This window comes from Papio anubis, chromosome 13 (assembly GCF_008728515.1).
Source record: "Papio anubis isolate 15944 chromosome 13, Panubis1.0, whole genome shotgun sequence".
In the NCBI taxonomy this organism is placed as follows: Eukaryota; Metazoa; Chordata; class Mammalia; order Primates; family Cercopithecidae; genus Papio; species Papio anubis.
Genome location: NC_044988.1, coordinates 756895 through 783957, shown reverse-complemented (window position 1 = coordinate 783957; position 27063 = coordinate 756895). Strand labels below are relative to the sequence as shown.

General features: G+C 40.2%; 1 protein-coding gene across 11 annotated transcripts in view; it reads left to right on the top strand.

Moving 5' to 3' along the window:
* Window positions 1-27063, top strand: part of FANCC (FA complementation group C) — a 224328-nt gene that overhangs the window by 31202 nt on the left and 166063 nt on the right. For 6 of the 11 annotated variants that reach the window (XM_031654792.1, XM_031654794.1, XM_031654793.1 and 3 more), the window contains one exon: window positions 21901-21989. The exons of 4 other annotated variants lie outside the window; for them this stretch is intronic. The gene's annotated coding sequence lies outside the window, so the exon portion shown is untranslated. Of the gene's footprint in view, window positions 1-5890; window positions 7697-21900; window positions 21990-27063 lie in introns of those variants that run through there. One more of the 11 variants, XM_031654796.1, reaches the window with a different exon arrangement.

Below are 27063 nucleotides of genomic sequence, written 5' to 3'. Positions count from 1 at the left end.
ATGAAGCATTTCCTCTATGTTTTCTTCTAGCAGTTTCATAATTTCAGGTATCATATTTAACCCATTTTGTGTTGATTTTTCTAAGTGGTGAGAGATAAGGTCTACTTCCGTTTTTCTGCGTGTGGATATCCAGTTTTCCTGAGCGCCATTCATTGGACAGACTGTCCTTTCCCCAGGTGTGTTCTTGGCACCTTTGTCAAAAATCAATTGACTGTAAGTGTGTGGATTTATTTCTGGGTTCTCTATTCTGTTCCATTTGTCTGTTTTTATGTCCTCTACTGTTTTGCTTACTATAGCTTTGTAGTATATCTGGGTTTTTTGACACAAGATTGCTTTGGCTCTTTGGGGTCTTTGCGGTTCTGTACAAATATATATATATATAGAGAGAGAGAGAGACAGAATCTCACTGTCACCTAGGCTGGAGTGGCATGGCGCGATCTCGGCTCACTGCAACCTCCACCTCCCGGGTTCAAGGGATCCTCCTGCCTCAGCCTCCCGAGTCACTGGGACTACAGGCACCTGCCACTATGCTTGGCTAATTTTTGCATTTTTATATAGAGACAGGGTTTTGCCATGTTGGCCAGGCTTGTCTCGAACTCCTGACCTCAGGTGATCCACCTGCCTCGGCCTCCCAAAGTGCTGGAATTACAGGCATGAGCCACTCTGCCCAGCCTCCATAGAAATGTTAATGGGCTTTTAAAAGATATGCGAATTCTTTTAATCTCTGAACATGGGGTATCTTCTCATTTTTGGTGTGTCTTCAATTTCTTTCAATATTTTATAGTTTTCATTGTAGAGATCTTTCACCTCCTTGGTTAAATTTATTCCTCAGTATTTTCTTTCTTTTTTTTTTTTTGGTAGGTATTATAAATGGGATTGCTTTCTTGATTTATTTTTCAGATAGTTTGCTATTAATATTTGGTGTATAGAAACACTAATGTGATTTTTGAGGCGGAGTCTTCACCTGTCGCCCAGGCTGGAGTGCAGTGGCGCCATCTCGGCTCACTGCAGCCTCGGGCCTGGTCCAAGGGCCATTCTCCTGCCTCTAGCCTCCTAAGTAGTTGACTACAGCGCCTGCCATCAGCTCAAGCACCTTTTTTTAGGTTTGAGTAGAGACGGGCTAGCCAGGGATGGTCTCATCTCCTGACTCAGATCCGGCCTCCAGCCTCCCAAAGTGCAGGGATTACAGGCGGAGCTCACGCTGCCCGCCAATGATTTTTGTTTGTTGATTTTATGTCCTGCAACTTGACTGAATTCACTTATTAATTCTAATAGTTTTTTAGTGGAATTTGTAGGGTTTTCTACATACAAGCTTATGTCATCTGTAAACATGGACAGTTTAACTTCCTCCTTTCCAGTTTGGATGCTCTTTTCCTTTTCCTTTTTCTTTTTCCTTTTCTTTTTCTTTCTTTCTTTCGTTTCTCTTACCTAATTGCTGTGGGTAGGATTTCCAGTGCTGTGTTGGATAGAAGTGGTAAGAGTGGACCTCTTTGTCTTGTTCCTGATTTTAGAGAAAATGCTTTTAACTTTTCCTCGTTCGGTATGGTTAGTTGTGGGTCTGTCACAGATGGCCTTGTGTTGACGTACATTCCTTCTATACCTCATTTGTTGACAGTTTTTTTTTTTATCATGAAAAGATGTTGAATTTCGTCAAATGCTCTTTCTGCGTCTATTGAGATGGCCATATGATTTTTGTTCTTGGTTCCGTTAATGTAGCCAGGCGTGGTGGCATGTGCCTGTAGTCTCAGCCATTTGGGAGACTGAAGTAGGAGGATCCTTTGACCCTTGGAGGTCAAGGCTGTAGTGAGCCAGGATAGCACCACTGTACTCTAGCCTGGATGACAGAGCAAGACCCTGTCTTAATCAGTCAATAAAATATCATATAGTTATGGTTTAAAACTAAAACAAAATTTTTAAAATTTGAATGAACAATAAAGGATTTATTAATATGATTTGAATTTGTTAATTTTGTGAAGAAAAATCATTTAGAATTTTAGCTCAGTCATAACCCTTCACTGTAGATGATGACACATGAAATTATTATTCCCCTGTGAAATACAAGTGTGAAAGATGACTATGTTTTTGTGGTATGGTTTTTATATATTATACTCACGTGCACTTCTTCAAGGTTCAGTTGTGTGGTTTTTGAGTTCTTACTCCAGCCACTGACTGGATGTGCGAATACTCAGTGATTGTGTAAAAACCATACCTGTTAATTTATATATACTGTCACTGGCAGGAGACAGATAGATAATGCTATTTATTAGAATTATATGTGCTTCTGAGCATTATTTACCTAAACAGGTATTTCAAAAGTTCAGAAAAATATTTTTAAGTCTGAACCTTATGTAGTAACTCTGAAAAACTGTAGAAAACAGAGTAATAAAATATAAAAGTAGCAGATTGAAATGATACTCTTCTTATTATTATCATTATTTCTAGAGACAGGATCTTGCTCTGTTGGCTAGACTGGAGTGCAGTGGCACGATCCACAGCTGATTGCAGCCTCAAGCTCGTGGGCTTAAGCAGCCCTCCTCCTCAGCCTCCCAAGCAGCTAGGACTACTGGTATGTGTCACCACACCTGGCTAATTGTTGTTTGTTTTATGTGAAGATGGGGTCTCACTATGTTACCTGGGCTGGTCTCAGAACTCCTGGGCTAACGTGATCCTCCCACCTCAGCCTCCCTAGGTACTGAGGTTGCACGCTTGCACTACTAAGCCTGGCCTGAAATGAGACTCTTGAAGGAAACAGGAAACAGTTAACAAAGAGAAGAGTCATTGGAAATTAAAAAAAAAAAAAAAAAAGAAATGCCCTATGTCTGATCAAATAGAAGCACTGGATTCAGATATCAACAAACTAATCAAGATGGAAGAGCATAGGAAATTTCCTATGTCATGCCCTGGCAAGAGATTGGTAACCAAGGTATCAGGGGCCGGAGTGAAACATGCTGAATGCATAAGCCAAGTGCTGAGACTCAGTTGACCTATAAGAACAAATAAAAATAAATCCATGTAAATCCATGTAAAACCCAAAACCATGAACACTTGTATTAAAGTACAGCTTGTCAATAGAATTTGCATCAGTGCATGCTAAGGTTAAGTCACAGTCAAAGCCTCCTCAAAGAATAGCCTAGTGGTTTTCAAGTAGCTGGGCAGATAAAGAAAATCCCTTGACATCTATAACTCTTAAGATCTGCTGTAACAAAGAATTGTTATACTAGCCATACCAAGTTTAATTTTCTCCTATATATGGTGTTGGTAAAGGCATCATGTTGTATAGAACAGACATGATCAACTTGGATAATGAAATTGTAAATAAAATCCTGCTTTACAAATTATTATTACTGAAACAGCCTGTGTTTTAGAGAAAGCAAGAATGTTTTTAGATAAAAGAAATAATTGTTCAATTTATTAATATTAATATAACATTTTATTTTAATGTCAGAAATACTTGTTCTGTACAGAGATTATTAAAAACTGGGATCATGAATCTGTGTTGCAGATAAATAAAATTTCAGAGCTCTTGAGACAAATTATGAATTCAGTTTGGGAGAACAGGGGTGCCTTGTCAGCTAGAAAAACTGATTTTACTACCATATGGCAGTGGTAAAAAAGTCCATACCGAATTTCTTATCTTGGATATGTATCTTGAATTTTTATGTAACAGAACAGAAATATATTTTTGTTCAGGAAAAAAAATTGCAGAAGTATTACTCTGTGCAGCTCCTGTATGAACATGCCTGCCTTTTTGTTGTAGACAAAAAAGAGAATTTTCTAGTTTAATTCCTTGAAGAGCAATTTGAATGATTTCCATTTGGGAAATTATGTAATTTCATATTAAATAGTGGGTGGTAAGGTAGTCAGATGGAAATGTTCAGTTCATCCAGCATCATCAGATTGATTTGACAAATGGAATTCTTTTGACTCTGTGGAAAGCATTTTTTCTCCCTTTATCCTTTGGCAGAGGCAGACATTGTCTGTGGTTTCCCCACAGAAGTTTGAGTGGGTAAACTTTGGATATGTAAATAGAAACAGCAGGCAGAGACATTGCCCCTGACAACTGGAGGGATCCACCGAGGATCTCAGAAGGAGACTGCTGATACGGATGACGTTGGAGAGGGCTGTTTAGAGAGGCTTGAGGGAGGAATTAACCAGTGCGAACATAAATGAGGAATGCACATGCTCAGAAAAAATCATAGTTCCTCCTTCAGTTTAGGTCGAGGTTGCTGAAAGATTTTGCTCTTGATATGGATAAAAACAACAAAAACTGACTTTTCATATTCACACTTCATTTGCTATTGTGACGTGTGGTCAGTGCTTTGTGATGTGGATGAGCACATGCTGTGTTTCTCGGTGGCCTTGGGCAAGATACTGGCCTCACTTGTCCTTAGTTTCCACACCCGTATAGTGGGATTGTGGGGACTGAGATAGGTTCACAATGCTTATAATTGTCCTGGCATAGTATAAGCACCATGTGAGTGATGGCTGCTGTCAAATAATAATTATTATTTTGGTAGATTGAGAAATTCCCTTAAGGAGGAAGCTATTTGCTTCCTTTAATAAACTTAGTATAGTTGAGGTATTTATGTATAAATGAGATACAGAATTCAGGAGCAAATTACTTAGTGTTAAAGGTGATTTATAAAGATATGTTCATATTACCTGTTAAAAATTAAATTGTGAAAAATACTGCAGATGCCCGCCACCATGCCTGGCTAAACTCTGAGCCTTTGCGTGTGCCAGGAAAGTGCTGTGGCACGGACCCTGGCTGACGACGCTCCCCTTTTCTTTGCATGAACAGTAGTTTATCCCTCAAGACTTCTGGTTTGTGGTCTCTGTGCCCCCATGCTGTGTGTGTGCTGCCATTAGATCAATTTCACATTATTGTTGGAATTTTTATTTGCATATCTGCTACCTCACCCAGTTGTGTGTTTTCCAGTCTACTATATGATACAGTTTCTCAAAGATGAAAAATTACGTCTTTTCATTAGCCACCGTGCCTGCTGCATAGTAGGTGTGTTCAGGTAAATGAATGATAAATAAATCATACTGGACGTGACAGTATTCAAAAGAAAACAATACTTCTCTTGTTTTCCCTGTAAGGAGCAAGGAAATCTTTCCTGGAAGCCCCTACACCAGACATCTCCGTGTGTTGGTCTAGGATACAGTCACTGACAAGGGAATGGAATTTCCCTAGTTGGCTTAGATGGAAAAGGCATTTTGTGTTTAACCACAAAGATCACTGCACTGGTTACAAAAATAGTACATGATTATTATAGGAAATTTATAAATTAATGAAAAGTACAATGAAATAATCCGGCATTACACAAAGAAACCTGTTGTTAACATTGTGGTGTTTGCTTTCCGGTTTTTGGATGTATATGTATACGTTTGTGTGTATATAAGAAAATTGCTATCATATTGTATATAGCATTTTATGGTCTTAGATTTAAGTCTAATGCAGGCAGTTTTCCGTACCATTAAATATTTTTTTTCTGAAATTAGACTAATGGCTAAGTTCCTTCATATGGCTGTATTACAAACTGTATAATTAATTGCTTGTTGTTACAGATTTAGATTGTTAGCAGTTTTTTACTAATGTAAAATGCAGTGAACACCTTTTATATCAATCAATCATGTACATCTCTGGTTATTTCCGTACACTTAATTCCTAGAAGTGGATTGATGAGTGAAAGGGTATAAACACATTCAAAGTTTTTTGTTTTTTGATATACTTCTCTGATTATCTTTCAGAAAACTTGGACCAATTACATTTCCAGAAATCTGCATATGAGTGGCTGTTTAACTGTATTCTTACCAGTACTGGGGATTTTTTTTTTTTTTTTTTTTTTTTGAGGCAAGGTCTTGCCCTGTTGCCCAGGCTGGAGTGCAGTGTATGATCATAGCTCACTGCAGCCTCAACTCCCTGGGCTCAAGCAATCTGTAAAATGTTTTTTAATCGTTGATTTTATAGGCAAAAGCGGTTTCACTCTGCTTTTTGACTTGTGTTATTTTTCATTTAGTCAGCATTTAGTAGATATTTGTTGAACGAAAGAAGAAATCCTTGTGTCTTGATATGTATATTGTTTATTCACATCTATTTTTGGCATTATTATTTTTGCTTTTTTATTGCGATATACAAAAAGCACATAAGCTGTACTAATGTTAAGTGTAAAACTCCATATAATTTATGGCATTCTATTTTCAGTTTGTTGTTTTGGATATTAGCTTGTTAATAGTATTATAATAATTTATAGTATTATCTCAGCCTAGTCTGGTTGGGCGAGATTTATTCCATCATAGTTACATTCTCCCTAGAGCTCCTAATTACATGGAGACTTCATTTTTGGTTCTGACTGAGAAATAAATTATTTCTTTCTCAATTCCTTTATATTATTTATTACATGTCTGTGATTTTTCACACAATCCTTCTCTTTGACAACATACCATTTTATTTATCTTCATGTTCTAGATATCAAAATCTTTTTTTATACTATTTAGAAGAACCATTAAATTACTTTCCTTTTGTGCTTTCTCCCTTATTCCTTGGCTCAGATTTATTTTTTCTGTGTGTGTGTGTCTCTGTGCATGTGTGCGTGTGCGCGTGCGTGTGTGTGTGTGTGAGAGAGAGAGAGAGGAGTCTCAGAGCTCAAGTAATTGATACTTTCCTGTGTTATTTATTAATAGCTACAACTGCTGTTTGTTGTTAATATTTATCTCATTTAATCTTTTTTTTTGTCTTGTAAGACTGGTACATATCATTGTGCTTTTCATTTAGAGACAAATGGAATATTTTGGGCCATACTGTTAGTAGTGTTGTGTGGATCAGAACTGAGATTAGAGCCCAGTATGCTAGTGATATGTTTGGATTTCAAATTGTAAACTGTACTGGGTTTAGTCTTGCACATAAAAAGAAGCTGAACTGAAGTTTCCAAGATGTTGAGAAATTTACAGTTTATTTAAATTTGAGTCTTGCTCTCAAGTACACTCTTTTCCAGTTATTTGCAGCTAGAAAAGCAAAAGTCTTCAAGTATAATTTAATATGACCAATAGGAACCACACGACTTTTACAGTCATTTTGTTGTGTACTAGTGTTTATAGAACTCGTGACTTGACAGCCGACCAAGCTGTCTTATCCATCTCATATTAACATATGGCGAATGCAGTGTGAACTGGCTTAGCAAAATCTTGAAACCTCTGACTCTAATATTTGTGGGATAATAAAGTAAACAATTTGGGGCTTTCAGACTGTGTGATGCACAGCCTGTTCAGGACATTAATGCTTTTTCTTACTGTTGACTCTGTTGCTTTTGTGAACAGTTTTGCCGACAGGTGTTTAGGCTTGCCAAGAGAGATTATCTCTAGCTAGTAGAGGACTCTTGGAGAAAGACCTTAGTTTCTACTTAGAAATACAATAACTAATGAGAATAACTGACATTGAATGGGTGTTAAAATGCACCAGGCACTTCTAAGTGCTTTCTGTGTAATATATTTTATTATTCACAGCAGCCCCACCAGGTTTTTCCCATTTTACAGATACAGAAATGGAGGCATAGACTGGCAAAATAACTTCCCGAGGTCACATAGCTGGTATGTTACAGAGGAGGGCTTCAAACTTCGGCAGTCTGCCTCCAAGTCAGCCTTCTTAATCACTCTGTTATGCTGATGTTTATTAGATGAAAAGAAAGAGGCACAGGTGAGTCGTAAGTGGCTGTTTGTGTTTTTGGAAAATATTTGACTTTATGCCTACTGGCAGCTTGAAATAATTAAGCTGCTACCATTTATTAAATTTTTATTTTTTGTAAAGTAAGTTATTTGCTTGCATGTAATATTATAATTGGAACATAGTGAGTAAAGTATACCCTTTTATATTTGTACACATTTAGGGTGAGCCTGTATTTTCAAAAAGAAAGTGGTCTTTGAGAAAGGAAGTGTTTGAAACAAAACTTTGAAGGGTGGGTTCAGCATCACGGTTACAGCCAGAGTCATAGTAATTTGGTCAGCGTTCTGTAATAAATAGCAAAGACTGTGCCTTGTTGATCCTTCGCACCGTCTTGAAAAGCCGAATGTTGCAGAAATGGCAGGCTAAACGTTTTGGAGTAACTCAGGCTGACTCTAGGCAGAATTTGTCTTTGGCATCTTCTCATTTTGCCTGTCACTGGCACCTGTCTCATTCACCTTTTGTCATTGCCAGATATGGTATGGTGCCTAACAACCTTTACTCACTATCAGCAAGTCCAGCGGGGTGTGGTGGCTGCACCTATAGTCCCAGCCCCTGGGGAGGCCGAGGCAGGAGGATCCCTTGAGCCCACGAGTTGGAGTCTGTAGTGAGCTATGATCGTGCCACTGCACACCAGTGTGGGTGACAGAGGAAGACCCATCTGTTTAAAGCAAAACAATAACAAACAAGTTTCTCATAAAATATTAATTAGTGTTTAATAAAAGGGATATCCTTTCTCAGGGTATTTGTATTTAATAAATCATTCTCACAGTTTGGGCTTTGGGGTTATTTTTGAGAGTTGACATTTATTGCTGTAAACTTTCCTCTTAGAATTGTTTTTGCTCTGTCCCATAGGATTTGATATGTTATGTTTCCATGTTCGTTTGTCTCAGGAAATTTTTAAATTTTTCTTGAAATTTATTCATTAACTCATTGATGGTTTAGGAGCATGTTGTTTAATGTCTATACGTTTGTAAAGTTTTCAAAGTTTCCCCTTTTATTGATTTCTAGTTTTATACCATTGTGGTCAGAAAAGATACTTGATAAGATTTTGATATTCTTAAATTTAAAAGACTTATTTTGTGGCTTAACATTCGATTTATCCTGGAAAATGATTGATGTGCAGTTGAGAAGAGTGTGTATTCTGTACCTGTTGGATGGAATGTTCTGTAAATGTTTGTTAGGTCCATTTGTTCTCGGGTGCAGTTCATATCTGACGTTTCTTTGTTGATTTTCTGTCTAAATGATCTGTCCATTGCTGAAAATGGGGTGTTAAACTCCTCTACTAGTATTGTGTTACAATCTATCTGTTTCTTGAGATCTGTTAATATTGGCTTTATGTATTTAGGTGCTCTGACATTGGGTGCATATACATTTACCCAGCATCAGAGCACCTAAATACATAACATCCTTTTGCTGAATTGACTGACCCCATTATCATATATTAATACAATGACCTTCATTGTCTCTATTTACAGATTTTGACTTAAAGTCTATTTTATGTGGCGTAGGTATAGCCACTCCTGTTCTGTTTTGGTTTCCATTTGTGCGAAGTATCTTTTTCCATTTATTCACTTTCAGTCTGTGTGTGTCCTTGTAGGTGAGGCAGGTCTTCTGTAGGCAGCATATCGTTGGGTCTTGTTTTCTGTTTTTTTTTAAAATCCATTTAGCTACTCTCTGTCTTTTAATTGGAGAATTTAATCCATTTACATTCAGAGTAATTATTGATAGGTGAGGATTTACTATTGTCATTTTATTAATTTTTTTCTAGTTTTGTAGATGCTTTTTTTCTTTCTTTCTTCCTTTGAGGTTAAGTGATTTTCTCTAGTATATTTTGATTCCTTGCTTTTTATTTTTAGTGTATCTGTTACAGGCTTTTGCTTTGTGGTTACCATAGGGCTTATAAAAGTATGCCTTATAGTTATAAAAGGTTATTTTACACTCATAGCAACTTAACTGATTTGAAATAAAATGCCTCTTTGCTCCACTCCCCATTTCGGGTTTTGGTGCCACAATTTATATCTTTTTATATTGCATGTCCCCTAACAAATTGTTAATAGCCTTCACTATTTTTAGTTCCATGTTGTCTCAGCCTTAAGTTAAAACAGGTATTTTCTAAAGTGACTTCACCACACCACAAGTGACTTACCGCACCACAGAGTGACACATGCAGTGACTTGCTGGTGACTTTGGTGACTTACCTGAGTGACTTACCTTCTGTAGTGAGCTTGCACCACCTGGTGACTTCACATGCAGAGTATTTACGCTGGTGGGCTTACGTACAAGTGACTTACGCTCTAAAGTGACACCTGGTATTTGCCGCCACTGAAGTGACACCACACCACAAATTGGTACCCCATACAAGTGACTTACATACCACAAGTGACTTACCACAAGTGACTTTTTACAAATTGACTACATACCATTACGTAGTTGGAGGTCTTCGGGTCACCAATGAACTCGCTTTTACCAATTCAAATTAGGTGCGCTTTCAGCAGATGGTCGTTTGTGTTATAGATTACTCTCCTTTTTCTTTCATTTGAATGGCACTCGCTGGCATTTCTTGTAAGACGGATCTGATTAGCTGAAATGCTCAGATTCCATCAACTTTTGTTTCATCCCAGGGTCTTTATTCTTTTCTTCATTTCGGAAGTACAGCTTTGGTAGGTATGGTATTCCTGGTTGATAGTTTTAATTTTTTTTTCTTGGGACTTTGAATGCTATCCGGTCTCTCTAACCTGCCATTTCATAGCCTTGAAGGTCTGGTTCGTGCTCCGCTTATACATTATTTAGCAGCACTTTCTCTTGCTGCTTGGGATCCTCTTTGTGTTTGATCTTTGACATTTTGATTCTAATATGTTGTGGGCTAGTGTTATTTGGATTAAATCTGATTGGATACCCTCGGTCTTCCTGTATCTGGATAGCTATAGCTTTCTCCAGGTTTGAAATACTTTCTGTTGTTATTTCTTTAATAAGCTTTCTACTGCTTTCTCTTTTTCAAGGTTCCCCCTTGAACACCAGTGACCCCCACATATTTGCTCTTTAGATGTTACCCATAAATCCTGTAACTTCATTCCTTTTTCCTTTTTCACCTTTAATGATGTATTTTCAATTAACCTGTCTTTGAGTTCACTGATATTCCTCTATTGAACGATTCTGCTGTTGATGCTTTCTATTGGATTTTCTATTTTGTTCATTGTAGTTTTTAGCTCCCGGATTTCTGTTTGATTTTTAAAAATTATTTCAATCTCTCTGTTAAATTTCTCTGATGAATTTCTGAATTGTTTTTCTCTACTTCATTGAAGTTAGCCAAATTTCCTTAAAACAGGTATTCTGAATTTCTGTCAGGCAGCTTTTCTATAATCCTCTCTTTAGGATCAGTTACTGGCAGCTTATCTTTGTCCCAAAGCATGTTTTTCCTCCTTTGACCCACTGGTTATGTAGTAGTGCCTTGTTCAGTTTCCACATTTGTGAATTTCCTTTGAAACTTCCTGCATTTATTTTTAATTTCTTTCTTTGTGATCAGAGCACATGTGTTATATTACTAATGTTCTTCTAAATATATGAAGATTCATTTTATGGCCTAGCATGTGATCTGTTTAGGAGAATATTCCATGTGACTTGAGAAAAATGTATATTCTATTGGGTGGAGAGTTCTACAGATGTATGTTAGATCTAGTGGTTTATAGTGTTATTCAAGTGTTCTGTTTTCTTGTTGATCTTCTTTCTAGTTGTTTTATCTATCACTGAAAATGACAGTTTGAAGTCTCCAGCTATTAATACTCAATTATCTGTTTCTCCCTTTGTTTCTGTCAATTTTTGCTTCATAAATTTTGGTCCTTAGTTGTGTATGTTTATAATGGTTATATCTTCCTGATGGATTGACCCTTTTATCATTAACAAAATGTCCCTCTCCATCTCTAATAACGTTTTGTTTTAAATTTATTTTTTTCTGATATCAGTATAGCCACAATAAGTTTCTTGTTTGTATGTTTGTGTGATGTATCTTTTCTATCCTTTTACTTCTAACCTGTTTGTATTTTTTACTCTAAAGTGTGTCTTCTCTAGACAGCATAGAGTTAGATCATGTTTTCTTAAAGTCTGACAATCTTTGTCTTTTGATGGGATTTTTTTGTTGTTGTTGGAGACAGACTCTTGATCTGTCACTCAGGTTGGAGTGCAGTGGCGCAATCTCCACTCACTGCAACCTCCACCTCCCAGGTTTAAGCGATTCTCCTGCCTCAGCCACCCGAGTAGCTGGGATTACAGGCGGTCGCCACCACAGCCAGCTAATTTTTGTATTTTTAGTAAAGACAGCATTTCACTGTGTTAGCCAGGCTGGTCTTGAACTCTTGACCTCAGATGATCCACCTACCTTGGCCTCCCAGAGTGCTGGGATTACAGGTGTGAGCCACCGAGCCCAGCCTGGTGGGATTGTTTATTCCACTCACATCCATGATGTTATTGACGTGGTTGGCTTTATGTCTAAACGTTTACTTTATATTTTCTGTATATCTCTTGTCCTTTTTGTTTGTAACTCTGTTTTTCCTTTTATTACTCTCTTTTGTTTTGAGTAAATATTGTCTGTTTTTTTGTTTTTGTTTTTGTTTTTTGTTTTTTGTTTTGAGACAGGGTCTCACTTTCTTGCCCAGGCTGGAGTGCAGTGGCGTGGACATGGCTCACTGCCATCCTTGACCTCCTGGGCTCAAGTGATTCTCCTTCCTTTGCTGCCCATGAAGCTGGGATCACAGGCATGAGCCACCACACCTGGCTAATTTTTCGATTTTTGATTTTTTTTTTTTCTTGAGACAGAGTCTTGGTCTGTCACCCAGGCTGGAGTGCAGTGGTGTGATCTTGGCTCACTACAACCTCTGTCTCCCAGGCTCAAGCTATTCTCATGCTTCAGCCTTCTGAGTGGCTGAGACTATAAGCATGCACCACCATGCCCAGCTAATTTTTGTATTTTTAGTAGAGATGGGGGGGTTTCACCATGTTGGCCAGACTTGTCTCTAAGTTGTGGCCTCAAGTGATCTGCCTGCCTCCATCTCCCAGAATGCTGGGATTGCAGGTGTAAGCCAGCATGCCCAGCCAATTTCTTGATTTTTTGTAGAGACTTTTTGTTGCTCAGGCCGGTCTCAAACTCCTGGGCTCAAGTGATCCTTCTGTCTTGGTCTCTCAAAGTGCTGGGATTACAGGTAGTGACTCATGCCTGTAAGTGAATATTTTATAATGTAGCATTTCAATTTCTTTAATGATGTTTTCACTCTTCTTTTTGAGTATTTTTTTAGTGGTTGCTCTAGAGTTTGCCATAGAATAAGCTTCAGACTTATACTAGCTTAGTTACCATGATATATAGAAATGTTACTCCTATACATATGATTTTCGACTTATGTCCTGCACATATTATTCTCTACTTATGATGGAGTTATATCATCATAAGTTGAAAATATTGTAAGTCAAAAATGCACTTAATACACCTAATGTACTGAAGATCATTGCTTAGCAACACAGTACACTGTAGAGTGTTGCTTGTTTACCCTTGTGATTGCTGGGCTGACTGGGGGCTGTGGCTTGCTGTCACTGCCCAGCATTGTGAGAAAAGCATACTTGAGAAGAATGTATGTTCTGTTGTTGGGTGGAGAGTTCTGTAAATGTCTGTTAGGTCACTTGGTTATAGTGTTATTCAAGTATTCTATTTTCTTGATCTTTTTTCTAGTTGTTTTATCAATAGTTATGGTATCACATATCAATAGCCTGGGAAAAGAGCAAAATTCAAAATTTGAAGTATGGCTTCTACTGACTGTGTATCACTTCGACATCACTGTAAAGTCAAAACATTGTAAGTCTGACCATCATAAGTTACGGATCGTCTGCATAGCTTTACTCCCTTCTCTTTCTTTTTTGTGGCATTATTGTTATACATATTACCTCTCTTACTGTTATGAATTCAACAGTGTTTTATGTATCACTTTAACATGTATAGTTACTTCCTTAGCCCAATACAACTTAACTCATTTGCACTGTGTTTTGCAAATATATTTACATATCTTACAGCTTTCTATATGTTATAGGCGTAGCAGTACAGTGTGTACATATTTTATGCAATTCATTTTTATGTGAGTTATGAGAATAAGAGAAAAAATGTGCATTTATAATTACATAATTATCTTACCAGTGTTCTTTTATTGTGTGGATTCAAATTACCTTCTGGTATTGACTGTTTTTTGCAAAGTGGGTTTTCTAGCAACAAATTCAGTTTTTGTTTATCTGGGAAAGTCTTTATTTCACCTTCATTTTTGAAAGGTAGTTTTGGGGCATATGGGATTCTTGGCTGACAACTTTTTCTTTTGAGCACTTTGAATATGTTTTCCCATGTTTTTCTGGGATCTTTTGTTTCTGCTGAGAAGTCATCTGTTAGTCTTATTGGGGTTCCCTTGTAAGTAATGGGCTATTTTTCTATTTCTGCTTTTAAGACTTTCTCCTTGTCCTTGACTTTCAGCATTTTTACTACAGTGTTTTTGTTTGTGAGTCTCATTGCATTTATCTTATTTGGAGTTTGTTGATGTTCCTGGTATCTTTCTGTAAATTTGGAAAGTTTATGTGTTTCTTTTTAAAAGTTATTTTATTTTTAATTGGCATGTAATAATTGTGCATATTTATAGGGTGCAATGTGATGTTTCAATACATGTGTACATTATGTACTGATCAAATTGGGATGATTAGCATATCCATCATTTGAAATACTGTTTCTTTGTGATGAGAACTTTCAAAATCCTCACTTCCAGTTATTTTGAAATATGCATACATTATGTTTAACCATTTTCCCATTTAGGAACAAAGGTGCAGTTCACCACCCAGCGCTCGCTTAATTTTACATAAACGTGCTCTTTGAGACTGAAGCAAATCTGACTGATTTTCAATGTGAAAACACAATATAAAAACCGAGTTATTTCTAAACAGAACTAACGTTAGAATCGTCTGAATCATCAGAATCGTCTATTTCAGAAAAATTGAATTGAAATGGATCTTTGGCCAATAACTGTTCAAGAACAATGTTACCATCATGCATAGGAATGCTGCATTTTCTAGGATTTGATATTTTCAGCGATTGAGAATTACTGTATTTTGTGAATGGAAATACCAATACTAAAAACAGAATGTTATAAATAAAATGGTGTTTTTTATTTCCAAATTCAATGCACTAGAGCTTGCAAAAATAGCAGTAAAAGCGAGCAAAGCTATCTCATAGTAGACGCTGCAGCCGCATGCACTGTGGGCAAGTGTTCTCTGGGCAAATGGGAAGAAGGTTAACTATAGTCACTCTACTGTACAATAGAATACAGTAACTTTTTCCTCCTGTCTAACTGTAACTTTGTACTGGTTGATGAACCGATAATTATGCTTTTTAAGCCCGTGGAAAGTGTTTCAGATCTTTAACCACAGTTAGTAGGCAAAAGGACTCATACACTTTCTTTGACTTTTGTTGGTATTGTTGTTGTTGTTGTTGTTGAGATCCAACTCAAATCAATGTGGTAAAACCTGAGGATTGCCAGACCAAATATAGTTCTTGGGGTATGACAGGGAATGAGTAGTATCACTTTATGAAGGCTTCGGCTGCTATACATAGAAATAATCAGGCTATTACTAGAGATTGCCCTGCCCCTAAATAAGTGGTCTTGAAGATGTGGTGGGCAAGGGACAGAGAGAGACCAAGCACCCTGTGACCAGAACAGGATTATCTGTTATTTAGAGGAAGGGGTTAGAGAAAAGTTGGCTCATTGAATTAACGCAGGAAACCAGAGGTACTGTTAGGATATTCTGCAGTCTAAGTCAGGATGAAAACATATTTAATAACAAACTCAGCAACAGAAAAAACTTCATGTCTTGAATGTGAGAGGCAGTCTCCCATCTGAAATTGTTAGTTGACGTTGAAAATTCGTATCATCCTGGTGGTTGAGTTGGGGGAGACCCCAGAAGAGGTTTTGTATTTGGTTTCCTGGTGGTTGGAGAGTTCAGACACTGGACTTGGAAGCAGATGCTACCTCATAGTACAGGGAATAGGAACTTTGCTCACTGTCTGGAGAAACCAAGCATCTGGCTGTCTGATTTTAGTGAAACTAATTCAGGGAACTGATTAATGTCATCAGACAGGGTGTGAGTGCTGTGGCTCCTGCCAGGTGTAACTGAGACCCACTCTTGCCTTCTCTCTGCTCCTCCTATTTATGGTCCTTATGCCAAGAGTGCATACAGTAGGTTTGCATTCTTTTTTTTTTTTTTTTTTTTTAGAGACCGAGGTCTTGCGAAGTTGCCCAGGCTAGATTTGAACTCCTGGGCTCAAGCCATCCTCCCGCCTTAGCTTCCTGAGCGGCGGGGGTTACAGGCATGCACCACCTAGCTGGGTTTGGGTTTTGTTTGGTTACACTTCCTCCTGTTCCTGCCACCATGGCTTGTAGTAGTTGTTGATTTTAATAGACTGTTTTTTAGAGCAGTTTTAGGCTCACAGCAAAATGGAGCAGCAAGTACAGAGATTTCCTGTCTACCCCACGCCCTCACATGCACAACATCCCCCACCACAGTGGTGCATTTGCTCAAATTGATGAACATGCATTGATACATCATCATCACCTAAAGTCCGTAGTTAACATTAGAGTTTACTCTTGGTGTTGTACATTCTATGGATTTGGACAGATATACAGGTATCCACGATTATAGTATCATACAGAATAGTTGTATCGTCCTAAAAATCCTCCGTGTTCTGCCTATTCACTCTTCCCTCTCCCCTCTTCCCTGCCCCAGCAGCATTTCTGTTTTTATTTTATTTTATTTTACTTTTTTGAGATAGGGTCTTGCTCTGTTGTCCAGGCAGGAATGCTGTGGCACAATCATAGCTCACTGCAACATCTACCTCCTAGGCTCAGGTGATCCTCCTGCCACAGCCTCCTGAGTATCTGGGAGTACAGGTACACACAGCCGTGCCTGGCTAATTTATTTTTCATTTATTTATTTATTTATTTATTTTTGTAGAGACAGGGTCTTGGTATATTGCCTAGGCTGGTCTCAAACTCCTGGGTTTAAGCAGTCCTCCTGCCTCAGCCTTTGCAATCCCAAAGTGCTGGGATTACAAGCATGAGCCACCACGCCTGGCCTGTTTTTATGTTTAAAAATTACTTGAGGAACTAGTTCTAATTCCAGTCCTTTGCTGGACTTGTATCATATATAGTTCAGAGAATTCCTACTTAGGTAGGGACTGCATATATCCTCGCCTTATCCCTTTCCTCCTTTCCCTTCACCAAATAATGGCAAGTCAGTGCCCATACTGTGTATCAGTCCATTTCATTTTTTGAGATTTCCTTGTTGGTCTGCTAATTGGAGACACTTCTGGACAAATGATAAATTTCTGACAGTACAAGCCAAAAGTAGTAAGACTTTGCTATAGACACTGGAGCTAGAAGGAAATTTAAAAATGGTTCCTTGCTTTTACACTGTTGGTGGGAGTGTAAATTAGTTCAACCATTGTGGAAGACAGTGTGGAGATTCCTCAAGGATCTGGAACCAGAAATACCATTTGACCCAGCAATCCCATTACTGGGTATATACCCAAAGGATTATAAATCGTTCTACTATAAAGACACATGCACACGTATGTTTATTGCAGCACTATTCACAATAGCAAAGACTTGGAACCAACCCAAATGCCCATCAGTGATAGACTGGATAAAGCAAATGTTGCACATACACACCATGGAATACTATGCAGCCATAAAAAAGGGTGAGTTCATGTCCTTTGCAGGGACATGGATAAAGCTGGAAACCATCATTCTCAGCAAACTAATACAGGAACAGAAAACCAAACACTACATGTTCTCACTCATAAGTGGGGGTTGAACAATGAGAACACATGGACACAGGGAGGGGAACATCACACACTGGGGTCTGTCAGTGGGTGGGATACCATTAGAAGAAACACCTAATGTAGATGACGGGTTGATTGGTACAGCAAACCATGGCATGTGTATACCTATGTAACAGATCTGCACGTTCTGCACATGTATCGCAGAACTTAAAGTATAATAAAAAAATAAAAAATTAAAATGGTTCCTACTCTCTGTTTGCAAATTATGACCACTTCGTCCAAAGATCACAAATTTTACAGTGATACAGTCTTTCTGGGTAGCCTTAACTGAAACAGCCATATCACTCTTGAGTTCCTCTATGCATATGCCAATCATTTCCTCTTTGCTACACTCTGTTTTGAAGTGTCTGCCCAGACAGTAGTACTCATCAACCACCAATCTTTGTGGGATGAGCACCTGAACCCATAGGAGACAATCTAAAGGCTCTATTGGCTGGATTGAGCCAATCACATCCTCTTCCCTGAGAATGGGGACCTTGAGCTACTGAGCTGATTAGATAATGGTTAGTTCTTGGGCTGAAATTTCATATAGAATTGTAGCATGTTCTGAACTACAGCATAAAAGATGTGCAGACAGCAGAGGCAGCGGAGGCAGCTAGTCTACAGAGAAGCCCTTGAACCGAGCAGACGTGTGGACACCCTGAGATGTAGTGGCAGGAGCTTCTAGTTCCAGTTCCTATTTGGACCAGCTGAACCTTTACTTTCCTTGGGTGGTGGTCATGAGATCTTTGGTCATAGCCTTTTCATAACACCTCTTCCCCCATTTGACTTGTGCTAGTTGAGTGGATTTCTGTTCTAGAGCTGAAATACAGTGCCAAGCACAATCTAGTGCAAGAGAGTCTTATGTAATTCAAGTCTCTATCTTTGAGTTGTGAGACACAAAAAGATAGAAAACCAAGGTCTGATAATCAGTGCAAAATAACTCCATGTTGGGCTACCCTTCAGTCAGTCAGTGTCTTCCTCACCGGCAGGCATTTAGTGACTCATTCACCACCCTTCCCTTGTCTCGGCTAAAGAAGGCCTGCATCATTTCATCTTTTCTCAAAAAAGAAAAACATTCTGCTGTTTTCTGCTGCTCTATTGATCACATTTGTCCTTAATTCCTTCATATAACCTTGGGTAGAATATTAGTCTAGGTGCCAGGGGATGTGGGTTCTGTTCTTGTTGGGGTTTTAACCGGATGGATGGTCTCTGTAAGGTTCTTCATCTCTCTGTACCTCTACCTCCACACCTTTGCTGGGCAGTGAAGGGCTATGCTGATCACCGATTTCTAGCTGATAACTCCTGCAAAGCAAGGTGTGTGAATAAGGAGGGTGAAGAAACCAAGCTACTTCCCAGGCATTAGCTATAGATGAAATAAATATGCCTATCCCTCACTTAATGATGTTAACTCTAAGAATCCTGCCAGTAAGTGAAAAGCTAGAAAATGAAAAATGACTTCTGTTAATTTTTTTGTTGTTTTTGTTTTTTGAGACAGTCTTACTCAGTTACCCAGGCTGGAGGTCAGTGGCGCGATCTCCCAGCTCACTGCAACCTCCACGTCTCGAGTTCAAGCAGTTCTCGCTGCAGCCTCCCGAGTAGCTGGGATTACAGGCATGCGACACCACGCCCAACTCATTTTTTCTATTTTTAGTAGTGACAGGGTTTCACTGTGTTGGCCAGGCTGGCCTCGAGTTCCTGGCCTCAAGAGGCAGCAGAGGCCGCTAGACTACAGAGAAGCCCTTCAACCGAGCAGACCTGCTTGGCCTCCCAGAGTGCTGGGATTCTAGGTGTGAGCCACTGCAGCTGGCTGACTTCTGTTAACTTCAGTGGTAAGAGTTATGATGTGTTCCATCCCAACCTAAGATGTCCAAATACTTTCTACAAATAGAAAAATACATCATTGAGCAATGAAAACTTTTTATTAGTAAATAATCCAAAATTAAATAAATGTAGTTGGTACATAAAATGGGTTAAAATGTTGCTTTGTTGCCTCAATAAAAAGGAGGAGGTGGGGCCGGGTGCGGTGGCTCGTGCCTGTAATCCCAGCACTTTGGGAGGCCAAGGCGGGCGGATCACGAGGTCAGGAGATCGAGACCATCCTGGCTAACACAGTGAAACCCCGTCTCTATTAAAAATACAAAAAATTTTAGCCAGGTGTGGTGGCGGCGCCTGTGGTCCCAGCTACTTGGGAAACTGAGGCAGGAGAATGGCGGGAACCCAGGAGGTTGAGCTTGCAGCGAACCAGGATCGCGCCACTGCACTGCAGCCTGGGGGACAGAGCGAGACCCCATCTCAAAAAAAGAAAAAGGGGGGATTGATGGAAGAGGGAAGGAGCTATTCTTTGGAAGGTGGTTGGTGAGTCTGGTGATGAAATTTTAAGGTGTGCATTCAGCAGCCAAAGTGCTTAATAATATTTTTCCTTGGAGATTTTGACAGTAGAAGAAACTCCTAATGTGGAAACCTTTGGTATATCGGTAGAAGGGGATCTTTAGGTCAAAAAAAAAAAAAAGAAGATGTAAGTTTGCTTCCCTTTTTGTAATTTGCAATTCATACACCTCCTTGCAGGATGCTCTATTAGTTTCCAGAAGCTGCTGTAGCAAATTACTACCAGAGAACAGAATTATATCTTGTTGCAATTCTGGAGGCCAGAAGTGTGAGACCTGACAGGGCCACATTCCTTCTAGGGACACTTGCTTCCTCTCGCTTCTGGCGGCCAGCATGGCATTCCTGGGCTTGTGGTTGCATCCCTCCAATCTTTGCTTCTGTCTTCACGTTGCTGCCTCCTCTGTGTCTGTCTCCAACTCCTGCTGCCTCTCTCATAAGGATGCATGTGGCCTACCCTAGCCTGATATTCAGGACACGCTTCTTCTCTCAGGATCCTGAACGTGACCGCTTTGTAGTAGTGGTTGTTGTACACGGTAATAGTCATTCCTTTGCCACGTGAAGTAATATCCACAGGTCCCATGTACTAGTGTGGGAATGAGGTGGTGACATTTGGGCTGCTAATTCTTTGTTGTGGGGGACTGTCCTGTGCATGGTAAGTGTTCAGTGGTGTTCCTGTCCTCCGCCCACTGGGTGCCAGTGACATCCTCCTCCCAGCTGTGACAACCAAAAATGTCTTCAAACATTGTCAAGGGTCCCCTCTGGCTGATGAGCCCTGCTTTAACCTAATCAGAGCCCATTCTTATCCCACTCAAATATGCTGACTGGCAAGTCTCCAGTCTCATTAAGAAGGGGGAGGGTGGAGAACGGATGCTGGAGAGGTAACTGCTCCTCTCCACTACACCTAATGTTCTAGTGAGGTCCACAATTGGGCCAAATCGAGCAGGATTATGAAATTTTTGCTAGACCCCTGTTAGTGTATTCTAACATTGTGGCATTTTATATTAGTCAACTAAATCTCAATATTATGTTTTTAAAAAATCCTATGGGCCTCTGAATCCCCAGGTTGGGTTTTTTCTACTTTACCTATGTTAAATACCTAGGTTGCCCTTCATCTTAGAATTTGTCCGTATATCACCTCATTCTTTTTCAGCAGGTCCCTTTCTGGAGGTTTTTGTGCTCAGTTGGATATATCCTCTGCCGGCTGCTCCTTGCCTTGCTGTGTGGCATTGGCAGAGTACGAACTGCACACTTAGCAGTTTATGCACTAGGGAATCATGATTGGAATTTTTCTGAAGTATCTTTTTTTTTCTGTGAAATAATTGAAACATTATAGACACATTTGCTGTTTTGAAGTTTTTATGATTTCCAAAGTAATCAATGCGCACTCTCAAAGTTCTCCGGTGGCTGATCTCTGGAGTGCTTGCCGAGTGTCCAGGAGTGCGCTTTGTCCAGGCTCCCCTCGTGTTGGCCTGCAGTGCGCTCGCTGCGACGGGTCCCTGACCGGTACTGGATGACAGGACTAGTACTGGTGCAGACGCTGGCAGAAACAAAAGCTGCAGCTTAATCATGAGTAAGGCATGGGAGAGGGTGACAGATAATGGTTCCCAGAGTGTCCCTCTCAGACCAATAAGACATAGCAAAGCTACATGATAACCAGGCTGGAATGCATGTGAATTGTTCAAGTGAGTCTGTGTCACCTGAACTGTACTTGGCAGTACCTAGGGGCCTCGTGTAAGGCATGAAGGGCTCCAGAAAGACCCCGCTCTTTGCCTTCAGTTATATTCTATATATTTAGTACACAGCACAGCAGAAGCAATCAGCTCTCCCCAGTGTTACTTATCCCGTAAATCGTCTTTCCTTACACCTATGTATTTTCTTCTGTATTCTATTTTATTAACAGATCATCTGATCTCCAGCTGTGCTGGTTTGGAACCTGTGTGCTCATCTTAACCTCCGCAAGGAGAAAGGGACTGCTGTAATCATCTTTCAGTGAGTTTGTAAAAACAGTTCCCCCGTCTCAGCACTGTGCTTCATAGGGTTTAAAATCTGACCGAATGATTGACTTGACATACATCCCTCCCAGACCCTTTAGGACTGCTACTCCCCTAGAGGTTTTCTCTGCCCTTTGGAAAACAGGTAGGAAGAGGGATCTAGAAATAGCGGTATTCATTAAGATAGCCAAAGCTCGATAGGAAGAGAGAGATTCATTTTACTGTGGTAATTAAAGTGACAATGGGAGAATAAGAAGGCATATTGCTGCTTTTTCAGGAGTCTTGGCAAGGGTTCTAGTTTTAAAAGAGAAAGAGACACAGCCAACTAGATTGAAATGATGTGGAGTTCATCCCTCCACAGTCATATTTTTCAATAAATGGACTAAGTTGTCCCTTGGAATTCTGTAGGTGGTGCTCTTGTGCCATAGCATAGCGTCGGCTTTGGAGAGGTTCTGAGAGCACAGCGGCTGGTTCCAGGGCCTGTGTCCTGTCGGTCCCCTTGCATAGCTGCCAGGCAGGGCCTGTGTCCTGTCGGTCCCCTTGCATAGCTGCCAGGCACACCACCTGGAGGGCATCATATGGCTGGTCTGGTGAGAGGCTTTCTGTCTTTGGAAATGAGGGGGTGAATTAGGGTCTTTACCTTCTCTAACCTGTCTGAGCTCTGCTTTCCAGGGAAACCTAAGTGAGAGGTTTTCTAACCTTTTAAAGAAAAAAAATGTGACTTTATCCAAATAATTTTGATGTGTATTGTTACCAGTTTTCCAAGATTTTTTAATTGTTGTTCATCTGTGATTCCTCAAATCAAAGTTCCTTTCCACATAACGCAGGGTATGGTTCTTGTTTATCTTTTCCTTTATGTTAATGTTTGTTTCCTGTTTAAGCTTCAGAGAAGATGCAGTAGGATGAAATAAATACGTAGTAGAGAAATTTGGAAGTGATGAAGGAATACAGGTGAAAGCCATCGAGTTCACGCAGCAGCTAGTAGTAACTTAGTTGACAACAGACCCTTTTGGCAGGAGCCCATTGCTTTACTCCTTGGTCGGAAGTTGGTTGTGATACCATGATGGTGAATAAGGAATCCAGTCAAGTCCACATTTGGTGATGCTGGAGAAGTGTGGTGGGCAAAGAAGATAAATTTAAATCCAGAGTGGTTATCTGTTGCAAGGAGGACAACTCTGTTGCCAGAAGCATTTCAGGGTCTGCTTTTCCAGCAGGGGTTGTATAAGACGAAAGTCGCTTCACCTATATCCACCAACTGGTAGGGGAGAGGCAAAATGCCAGTGGGACTCACAGCCTGGACGTGCGGATCTGACCCATTCAGTCACCTGTGGGATCAAAAGACCACCGGCCAGGCCTGAGGGAGGCCGGGCTGCGGGGCCGGCAGCTGGGCTCCCGAGCTGTGGCGCTGCAGATCCGGGATGTGCCGTGTTTCGTCAAGACAGAGAGCTTCCTCTCCAGTCTTCTGTCTTAGTATATTCTGCACTGAGTTTTTAGGTTTTAATGACCGTAGTCCTCATTTACATACTTTGCAGTTGATTCTTTTTTAGCCATCTTTTAATTCTGCCTTTTCAATTTACACTTTCTTATTTTTTAATTAGCTTTTTTAAAAAGCACCCCAAATATACTTATTTTTGTGGGTTTTTAAAATCACCTTAAATATATTTTGTTGGGATTATTTTAGTATCTTAAGTATACTTTGTTAGGATTTTTTAGCATCTAAATATACCTATTTGTTGGACTGATTAACTTCATCTGAAGTGAATTTGTGATCTAATGTCTGATATTGTTAGTTGCATTTATTTCTTCATGTACTTTAGAACTTTGGTTAAATGACATGTTTTGAATGAGGTTTTAAAAACTTTTCACTCCTTCCGTCATTTTTCACCTCTTTCTCCCTCTCCGCACACTCTCCCCTGTGTAGCCTCATTCCGCTTGTCTCTGTCTGGCTTCCCTGGAGCCTGGGTGCAGAACCAGCGTTCACAGGGGGGCTTAGTTACCTGGGCATTCACGGGCTGCTTCACGGAACGCCTGGTCCTGCCTGGCAGGTGTCCTCCGTCCTCCCGGGACCGCCACTCCGTGGGAGGCGAGGACGCTGCGAGCCTTCCTTCCCGGATGGGGGGCCTCCAGTCAGCACCTTCATCCCACCTTCCAGCAGAGGTGCTAGTTTCTCACTCTGTCCTTTGTGCCTCTGTTTAGCCCCCAGCCCTTCTGAGACCCAAACCTACATTTCATGGCCTGTTTTTGGATCCTAGCATGGGAGGGGCTGGCTGCTCAAGGTTTTGTCCTCAGGGCCTTGCCTCTTTGTGTTTCTGTCCTGTATCGATTTCATAGAAATGTTTGTTTATTTTGTGTGTGTGCTTGCCTGCATCCTTTTCCTTTTTTCTTCTTTTTTCTTTTTATGTTTCCCCTCTCATTGCTGTATGTTTGGAGTAAAGAGAATCCATCAAAGAGCGAATTTACGGTGCCATCTTAACTGGAAGTCACGTGGGCAAAGAGTTTAAAGGAAAGAAGATATTTGGTTTTAGGTAGTACTGAAAGCTAACCACAGGAACGCTTCCTATGTGAGCTCAGTGACCCATAGCATACGGTTATTTAAACTCCATCTGAGGCTTGCAGGCCCCAAAAGATGAGTGGGATTAGGCAGGTGGGATTTATTAGGATGCTGTGGTTCTCTACAAAGGTTTCACCTTCTATTTTTCATTTTGATGGTAATTTAAAAAAGATTCATGTTTCCACACACCTTAAATGCCTGCAATTCTAACTAAGTAATATCTTAAAATGTCAGTGCCTGGAGTTGTGTTTGTGTTGGTGCCAAGGAGCACTACTTTGAATATGGAGAGCGGTTATAGAGAGCAGAGGTGAACATGGAGACAAGGTGATTGACTGAGTTGGAGAGTGCCGTTGCGCGGCGGTTCTGAAGAGGAAGGTGAGAGGTGAATTGCGCTGTCTCCCGCATGTGTTCGTACTGGCCAGTCAACAGAACCTGCCTGTCAGTACCAAGCCCACGTGGTTAGTCCAAAGTGAGTTTCAATGACCGCACCATTGATCACGCTGAGTTAATTTTGTCAATTTAAATTTTACTCATTTTGTAGATTTGTTGGTATTTAATTTGTACATTTTTTGTTTTGTGATTGTTTAAGAGTTACAAGCATAAAGGCTTTACTGTTTTATGTTTGTTAATATTTAACAAGAAAAATGACTTTAGATAATACTGGGAGCTCTCAACAGTTTTTGCGTTTGAGAACCATGGGTCAAATGGCAACTTAACTCTTGCTGTTCGTTGCAGCAAGCACCCTGCATTTGATTTTGATGTCTTTAGCTCACTCCTGCTCATGCTTCCTACCTGCTTAGCGCAGTGTCCTTTCTCTCTGGGGCCTCTGACACCTCTGTGCCGGGCTGATGCCCCTTCCTCATGCTCCCTGCAGCCCCGTGTTTGCCTCTCTCCCGGCCCTTCCCAGAGGGTGTGAAGGGCTGATGCCCCTTCCTCATGCTCCCTGCGGCCCCGTGTTTGCCTCTCTCCCGGCCCTTCCTACAGGGTGTGAAGGGCTGGTGCCCCTTCCTCATGCTCCCTGCAGCCCCCTGTGTTTCCTTCTCTCCGGCCCTTCCCACAGGGTGTGAAGGGTTATCTTTATGGGCCCCAGTTTCCTCATTAGCCATAAGTTGCTTGAGAGTGGGGAGCACTGTCATCTTTTTATTTGCAGTGATTTTCAGAGCTCTTGTCATAGACTCCTGATAAATGTATGGGCTCCTTGTTTTTGTTAATAAATTACCTGTGGAATCAAGGGAGCGAGAGGCAGAAATAACTTGGAGCCAAGTCACAAGAAGACTCCCTAACATTTTAATAACTCATGTGTTCCTCAGCCCACTTTCTGACTGGTCTAAGCAAAACCCAACAGTCTTACTCTCAGGTAAGTGAAGTGAGGACCAGAAATGCAAGGAAAGGAGGTAATGGTCGTAACAGAATGTGTGGGGGAGGCTGGTGGTTTTTCAGTCCGAGTGATGGCTCTTTGGTGCTCTGATGGAGAACGAGCCGTTCTGTCTTAGCAGCCTCGAAGGCAAGCGTGGTGGTGAAGGGATGCTTTTACTTTGAAGCCGAGTCCAGAGAATAGCTCCTCTCCCCACATTGCTGGGGACTTGGGTGGGAGAATTGAGCTTAGTAAATCCCCAGAGTTATCTGCTAGATTCAATTTCCTTAATTCTTTGCAAAGGCATCTGAAGAGTATATATACATACTCTGCACCTGGATGGAAGTTGCCTCCTCCAATTCCTTACACCCAGATTCTGTTTACAATGAGGCTTGTTTGAAATTGTCTGCCAATTTCAGGTCTGTGTTTTTGATGAGACTGTCTCAGAGGTGGAATGCCACTGACTCAACAGAGAAATAGCCAGCTCCTCCTAGTGGAAGTTTCCTTAAAACCTCATTGGTTTTAGGAGCAAAAATACCATTTGTTTCTCTCATAAGCACTTGATGGGAACAAGAGTATTTTATTGTGACATTCAGAAAAAAAAAAGCCACAAACACTGGGGTAAATTGACCAATCTTACCCTGGGAAGTGAAGCAAAGAAGCATTACATTTCAGTAGATTAAAAATAGTTATCAGGCTTTCATCAAGGAGGAGGAAGAATCTTGTCAACTTAAGTGGAATTGAACATAAATTTCTTAAGTTTATATTTGATTATATTTTAGGGGGTTTTAAATATTTTCTGACAAGGTCATGGTGCCCCTAGTTGATGACATTGATTGGAAGCTAAGTATTTGATTTGTCTTTTTTTCTTTTTCCATAAATAGTGTGTTTTGTAGCTTTCTCTCTGTACATCTCCTGTTTGGTGCTTATTTCATGAGAGAAAGGACCTCATGCTGAGGGGAAATGGGAAAAAAGTGCTGTTTCTCAGGGCGCCCCCACTTTGAGAAGGATACGTGGTCCGTATTTGGCATGAGTAGACCTAGCTCTCCGGGCTTAGAGATGTTTTAGACCAAAGGAAAGCCATTCTTAGACTCTTGTCCCCCCGACAGGTACCACATATAGCTACTTTTGTGTGGCTTAAAATGAGCTTTATTTTAAATGTTAACA